The sequence below is a fragment of the Thalassophryne amazonica genome, chromosome 20 (genome assembly GCF_902500255.1).
Source record: "Thalassophryne amazonica chromosome 20, fThaAma1.1, whole genome shotgun sequence".
Lineage (NCBI taxonomy): Eukaryota > Metazoa > Chordata > Actinopteri > Batrachoidiformes > Batrachoididae > Thalassophryne > Thalassophryne amazonica.
In genome coordinates this window covers 44,850,305-44,857,390 of record NC_047122.1, presented here as the reverse complement: position 1 = coordinate 44,857,390, position 7,086 = coordinate 44,850,305, and positions in this window count along the sequence as shown.

The window sequence follows — 7,086 nt, the reverse complement described above, 5'->3', positions numbered from 1 at the left end:
ACCTTGCCCAAGGTGCCCACTACACACCAGGAGCCTCTAGGGATTTAAGGACCTTGCCCAAGGGCCCTTAGTTATTTTCCGATCAGGCTGGAGTTTGAACGGAGGATCCTCTGGTCTCAAGCCCAACGCTTTAACCACTAGACCATCACCTCCTCCGTTATGGGGTAAAAATGGTGACAAAGATCGGTTTCAGTTTGAACATGGGTCAAAGGTTAAAGTTACACCAATTTTGGTTAAAAAAGTGATGCAAATTATTGGTTGAAATAAAATGATTTAATAAATGAAACAGTTTTGACTGAATGTCTGGGCTCCAAAGTAAAGGTCAAACAAGGTCGGCGTCCATTGGATTTTATCACCTATGACATATGTTAGACCATAACATGATAACTAAGCATGACCGATGGGGCAAACTATTCCTTTTTAAAATGCTATTAACCAATAATTTGCTTTTTTTTTTTTTTTTTTTTTTACCAAAATTGGAGTAACTTCAACTTGACCCCTGTACAAACCGAAACTGATCTTTGTCACCATTTTTGCTGTTTTTACCCTGTAATTCAATGGAATTCAGTCCCAGATAGTCCAAACGATATGTTTTTGGAATAGTTATGATCAGACAAATAATGTGGTATAGTTTCAACATGATTGGAGCATTTTTACATTTTGACCCCTATGTAATTCTTTATTGACCCCTGTAGCTCATTAGAGATTAGCTCCAGGATGGCTCCATATCTGAAAATCAACATTAGTTGATTCAGGATGTGTGCCAAATTCCATGCTTTTATCATAAAATGAACTATTTTTTATGGATGTTTTAACTAAGCTGCACCACTAAATGTTTATTAGATGCCATGAAACTGGCCCCACCTCAGCTGTGGATATATGTGACTTACATTACTTTAGGACTTAACCATTGTTTTTTTAAGTTGAGAGCAATGACTTGAACACTTTTGGGTGTTTTTTTTTTTTCTTTTCTTAAGCTGTTAATACGCAGCTGAGGATCCCACGCTGTACATTATTTTGCATGGTTCACTACACAACATTGCATTCCTTTTGGTTAAACTGGTCAGGATTGGTGGTCAACATTGTAAACCGACGTATCTCAAAAGCTGACAATCAACTACAACATGCACACTAAGTGATGGATGTTTTTTTTTTTTTTTTTTTTTTCCTTTTCTAAATTACATGAATTATTGTGATGCTGCTCCTCACTGTTAAGTCTGAGGAATAATAAGGGCTTCGATATAAAATATCCATCTTTGTGTCCCTGTACAGTCAGGTCCATAACTATTTGGACAGTTATAGTGTTTGCAGCAGGGTTGAAGCAACATGACAATGGCAGTGAAAGGAAGCAGTTGGTGTAGACTTTCTGCTTTGATTCAAGAGGTTTACAAAAAAATATTACTTTAACCATTTGAGAATTAGACATCTTTTATACAGATGCTGTAAGTTATTGGACAAACTAACCAATCTCATTTACAGCCCGTTTAGTTTAAACAGGTCAGGGGATGGATACATGAACATTTCAGAGTCACTGAATATGTCTTGGGCTTTATATCAATTGTGAAGAAATATAAACTTTATGGTGAATCTCCTTGGGGTTCTTCGCAAAACGTGACTGACTATGCAAGAAGGAGACTAGTGAAGGAAGTTACCATGACAACTTTGGTGGAGTTATAGGCTTCTGTGGGTGTGACTGGAGAAACTGCACCTTGCAAAGTCTGTTCCAACACTAGTTACGCAGCTTCAAGGGGGTAAGGCACAGGATTTTCTGGAAAAGATGTGAAATTTCAACTCTGGTTTTGCAGAAGGCATATGGGTGACTGGAGCCTAGAGTTGACCTGTTTTCTTGTAGTAGAATTCTTCACTACGTTACTGTGAATCTGTGACTGGTGGTGCATCAGGTAAAACATGCACCATTTTTGTTAAAACCCTTGAATTAAAGCTGAAAGTCTCCACTACAGGCACATTTTGATTGTATTTCATCTCTGGTGGTTGTAAAAAGGCAAAAATTACAAAAAAAATTGGCACTGTCCAAATACTTGGGTACCGGACTATTTGTTCACAAATGTTTTTCTTTTTATGTTGCTGCAGTGATGTGCCAATTAAATTTTTATACTACTAATTGTTTGCTCAAAGACAGAGTTAATGTTCACCAAAATACCGTATTTGCCTGTTTGAGAGCCCAGGGCCAAGCATCAGCCCCCCCCCTTTTTTGAAGAAAGTTAGTTAAATGTCCACCTGAAATGAAATGACATGGAATACATATAATGAATGGGGAGAAAATGGGCACAATTAGGTTTCTGATATATTTTTTATTTCTGATGAAATTAAACATTTTATCGAAATTGGTATTCCGACATGAGGTTTAGACATATTAGCCATGCTCAAACCCCCTCTTCAGGCAGAATTTTGCTTGGGGAACCCTGAGCCCTCTCATGGGAGATCGAGGTATATTACATGCTGTTAGACATTTGAAGAGGTGTTCCCCATTGTTCGTTAAAATGGCCCCTTTCTGTATGGAATTGGCAGTAATATTTGAAAGGCTAAAGTAAAAAATAAGTAAAATAGGAGTCTTACCAATGAGATTTTTAGCCAAGTGTTAGGAATTAATGGTCAATTCCAGTGTTGGTCTATTTTTCATTTGTTTTGTTTTTCGCTATAAATGGGAACATTGTGTTATTAGTTGAAGGTCTTGTCAGTGTACCGACATTCCCGCGTTTGAGTTACAGTGCTCCACCTGCCTTTTTACCTCCCGCTGCCTCGGATAAACCTGCCTATGATGTTTGAGATGTCATGAGTTGCGACAGCTGTGGTCAGCACAGGTTTATTCAGCTCAACTCTAACTTCTGAGAGCCTATTGACATTGAACAATCTGAGCACCTGCCACGTGTAAATCTTTTAATATCCAAACTAGATGCATTTCCATATATAATTAATCAGAACATTTATGTAGTCCTTTGAGAAATTAGTGCATATTCTGACTTAGGATTTGCAAAATCTAACTGTCAAGCTGCTCATTTAGGTTTTGAAGGTGTTGGAATTCATTCTGGAGTGTTGCTTTTCAATTGCCAGTAGTGACGTTTTTAGGTAGTGTCCCGACTCTCCAGATCCAGCACGATACACAAGCTAGTGCTCAGAAATGGGAATGATTGAAGTTATGCTTTATGCAAAAAAATAAATAAGATTTGTTCATATTTTAGCCTCTCAACTGGAATTTGTGGAGAACATAGTTTAAAGGTTTTGGTTCTTCCTCGTTGGGCTCTACTTAACTTAGAACTAGTTATGCAACAACCAATTCCTAAGGGAAGTATATTTCATAGACACCCACACAAGATCTGTATCTGGGATGTATATGTTGTTTGTACTTGAGATGAATCCAGTGTGACAACAGAAGGGTCATGTTTGGTGCTATGAAATGCAATACTTCCCCATCTGTATCAAGTGCATTATACATATACTGTATTTTGTAATACAGAGAATTTTACAGTGTATAAATATTGGTATTTATCACTGTATAATGCTTGTTCAATGTTATTTATGAGAGAGAAAATAAAAACTTAGACTTTGTTACAAAAATTGTGGATTATTTTAATTAATACATTTCTTGGAATCTCAATAGGAATTACTCAAATGTGATGTTAATGTTTACACTTGTGCTCAGTGTGTTTAATAATTAGCAGTTTATATAATATTGAGTGAAAGCGCTTTATCTGTCATTTATTCACATGGAAACCACATGTGATGTGGCAACCTGACAGATGTACAAAAGAGTTGTTTGAAAAAGCTCAGGCAGCCACTTAATGTTCGACTTTGCTCTGCATTTTTTATCTTTGTGGTGTAACCTCAAATTACATAACCCAACTGGGTTTACTTTTGTATTTTATCCTCTTGATTGGTTAAATGTGTAGCGGCTCTGGTGCCGCACATTGTAAGATTTACATCCTGGGCACCCTGACATTGGTCTGTGTGGGTGAATGCAACTAAGTAACTACTTACTTGACGCAAACCTCCCGCAGTACCAAAGGACTCTAGTGACTGAATACCAAACATATCCTGTCACTTTAGGTATCTGATAAGATATTCCAAGTGGAGGCAGTAGAACACTGAAGACTTGGACCTCTGTTTTGCAAAGATACCAGCATCATCAAACACTTGTGTTCGTGACTTCACAACCCCTTCCACCAATCAAGGCTGAGCTCCTAGACACAATGTCAGTACCGAGAATATCTCTCAATATGGTTGATGCTTTCGCCAGCAGCATAAACCATAAAGTCAAAGTCAGTGAATCTTACCTCACCCACAAAGGTACCCAAGTTGTAGGACTCCACAACCACAGTAGGAGCCAGACTGGAATCACAATCGTGAAGAACACCAGAAGTCACTGACGTTAGCGACTCCACCCAGCACTCAGATTTGCAAATATTCAAAGGAAAACTTTGAAGGCAGAAGTGGAGACAGGTTCTATGTGAACAGCAGTTGAACATGGGTCAGTTGGTCCTAAGAGATGGGAGAATGCCATTTGGAAGGGCGGGGCGATGGCCTACGTCGCCCCCGGCCAATCGAAAGGAAGTCGCGTTCAAATCCACGAATCTGGAGTGGTGGAGAGGGGTGCCGCGAGGCGTCCAGTGCGGCGATGCAAGCGATCCTGGAGAAGCTGGTGGGAGCCCTGGGTAGAGTTCTCTTTTCCAGCAAATTCTCAAGATGTCCCGCAAACCAGACTGATAAACTTTTTGCAAAGCAGCATTGCCCATATCCACGCTTGCATTTAGTGAGGACTCTCAGAGCTCGGACACAGTCGCCAGTTGACATGAGGATACAAAAGACTTTCTCATCCCCTTCTTAAAGGTCCCATCCTCCAATGGAAGGCAGCAGCAGGGTTGCTCCCACAGAATGCAGAAACAAGATCTTTTCCACCTTCAGGTTTTGTGAAGCATTGTACAGTGACCGGAGTGCCAATGCTGACACAAACCCCCAAGAAAAGCTATCTGCAGGCTGGACGACCACCCACAGTCCCAGATACAGTTCAAAGTCATGTTCAGGTCAGAACTGTGTCTGATCTGTCATCACTCAGGACAAACTCCGTCCCTCGGCCTCCCCACCAGCCATGGAAATGTCCACACAAAACCAGGGACATTCACTTTGACGGGCCTCACAAGAACGCCTCAGTTCTCACTGAGGGTTGTGTTCGGAGGGAAGCGACAAAAATACACCAGTGAGGTCGCTGCCGCTGCTGCTTGAAAACACATCTCAAAGCAAAAAGGGGAAACTGGGCGAGGGAGACGATCCTGAAGCACATTCGTGCAGCCATCCAGAGGGGAAACCCGTGGTCTGGATGCTTGAGGATTTGTGGTGAGGTTGAACATTTAGGCCTCTGGCAGAGATGGAGCTCAGATAAATCTCAACGCCTTCTCAGTGAGTAACAGCTATCGACTCCATCTGAACCACTTATGACCTGCTGGTGTTCAACTCACAAGCAGAGAAAAGAGCAATCTGTGTGGATTTCATAAAATAGATTTTTTTTTTCTCAGGTTTGCAGAAGAATTGCCATCATCTCTCTGTACATAATTAACAGAACAAGAATTTGTTGCACCACATATGTGATTAATCAGATGCAGCGGGAGGAATGTTGGCTGGATACAAAATTTAGGTCAACTCTTCATAGTTGGACTTATTTTATGTTTCAAAGTTGGCAAAGCAGGAAGAAAATGACAGGGTGAGACCTGTTCTAATGACATGTGCTTGCAGAGAAGCACAGTGACATCTGTGTTCTCTCTCCTGAGGTCAGCTTGTCTTCACTCTTTAAACACACTGCGAAATGCGACTCTCCGACCCTGCTGAACAAACCAGCCAAACAATTCTGGAGGTGCACAGAAGGTGAGGTTAACACAACTCGGGAGCACATGAATATTTAATCAGATTTTTCTCTGGTTATTCAGTTAATAATTTAGTGTCTCAAATGTAAGGGGGGTGGGAGTTAATTTAAATTCCTGCAGAACAAGGTAACACCTCTGCAAACTAGAAAAGCAGACTCAGACTTCCACCAAGACCAACAGTCCACTCTTCTATGACTAGAGCGCTTGGTGAAACTCTATTGTACTTGCATTAATGATAAATATTCAAGAGGTGGAGACATTGATCTATTTCAAGAACCTTGAGTGCAGGTTGCTGTGGAACATGACGACCAATCTGCAGCTTATATTAGCAGATATGCATTTCCAGTCCAGGGCACCCCCCCTCCACAAACAACAATATATTTGTTCAACTGGATCGAATTCTAGCTACAACTAAAGATTATTTTTGTAATTGGTTCATCAATTATTGCTTCAATAACCAATTAATCTAATGATTTTTTATTAGTCTATCGCTTACTTTTCTAATTGGATGATTATCCTTTTAACTTACTAGCAAACCATTAAAAAAAAAAAAAAAAAAATATACCTAGCACTTTCAGCCTTAGATTCAAATATTTTTTGTCATAAAAAGTATTTCACAAATATACAAAGTGATACACACACACACAAAGTCTTGTTTTGGCCACAACCCAAAAATATATATTACAACTGGTGAGGTGAAACATCCACAGTAGTTTTCATTAAGTCAGCCATCAGATTAGATTTTTATGAAAGGTGGGCAACTGTCATGAAGGGGGTAGATGGTGCAGGTCTTCTTTTCCACTGATCACCTGAGCAGGTGGTTTCCCTGATGAGCTCCTACCCTCAACTTAAAAGTCCTGATCATCTGTAAAATCTATCTGCAGCAAGGGAAACCTGCACAGTGTTCATCTCTTATTTATCCGATTTCTTGCCTATTCAGTCTGTTACAAATTAATGAGTACAGTTGCTCCAATTTGGCTGAAGCAAGTTTTACTCCAGATTTACAAGGTAACCAGGCACAAGTAGATGTGAACCTATGGCCTTTTTGCTGTGAGGCAACAGTACTAATCCCTGCACTTTTGATAAGATACAGGGCTAAAATTAATCCAAATTAAACCCTGTAGTGCCATCTACATCTGTGCCATCACAGTGCCATCTGTGAGAAATCTTGGAGTTATTTTTGATCAGGATATGTCATTCAAAGCGCATATTA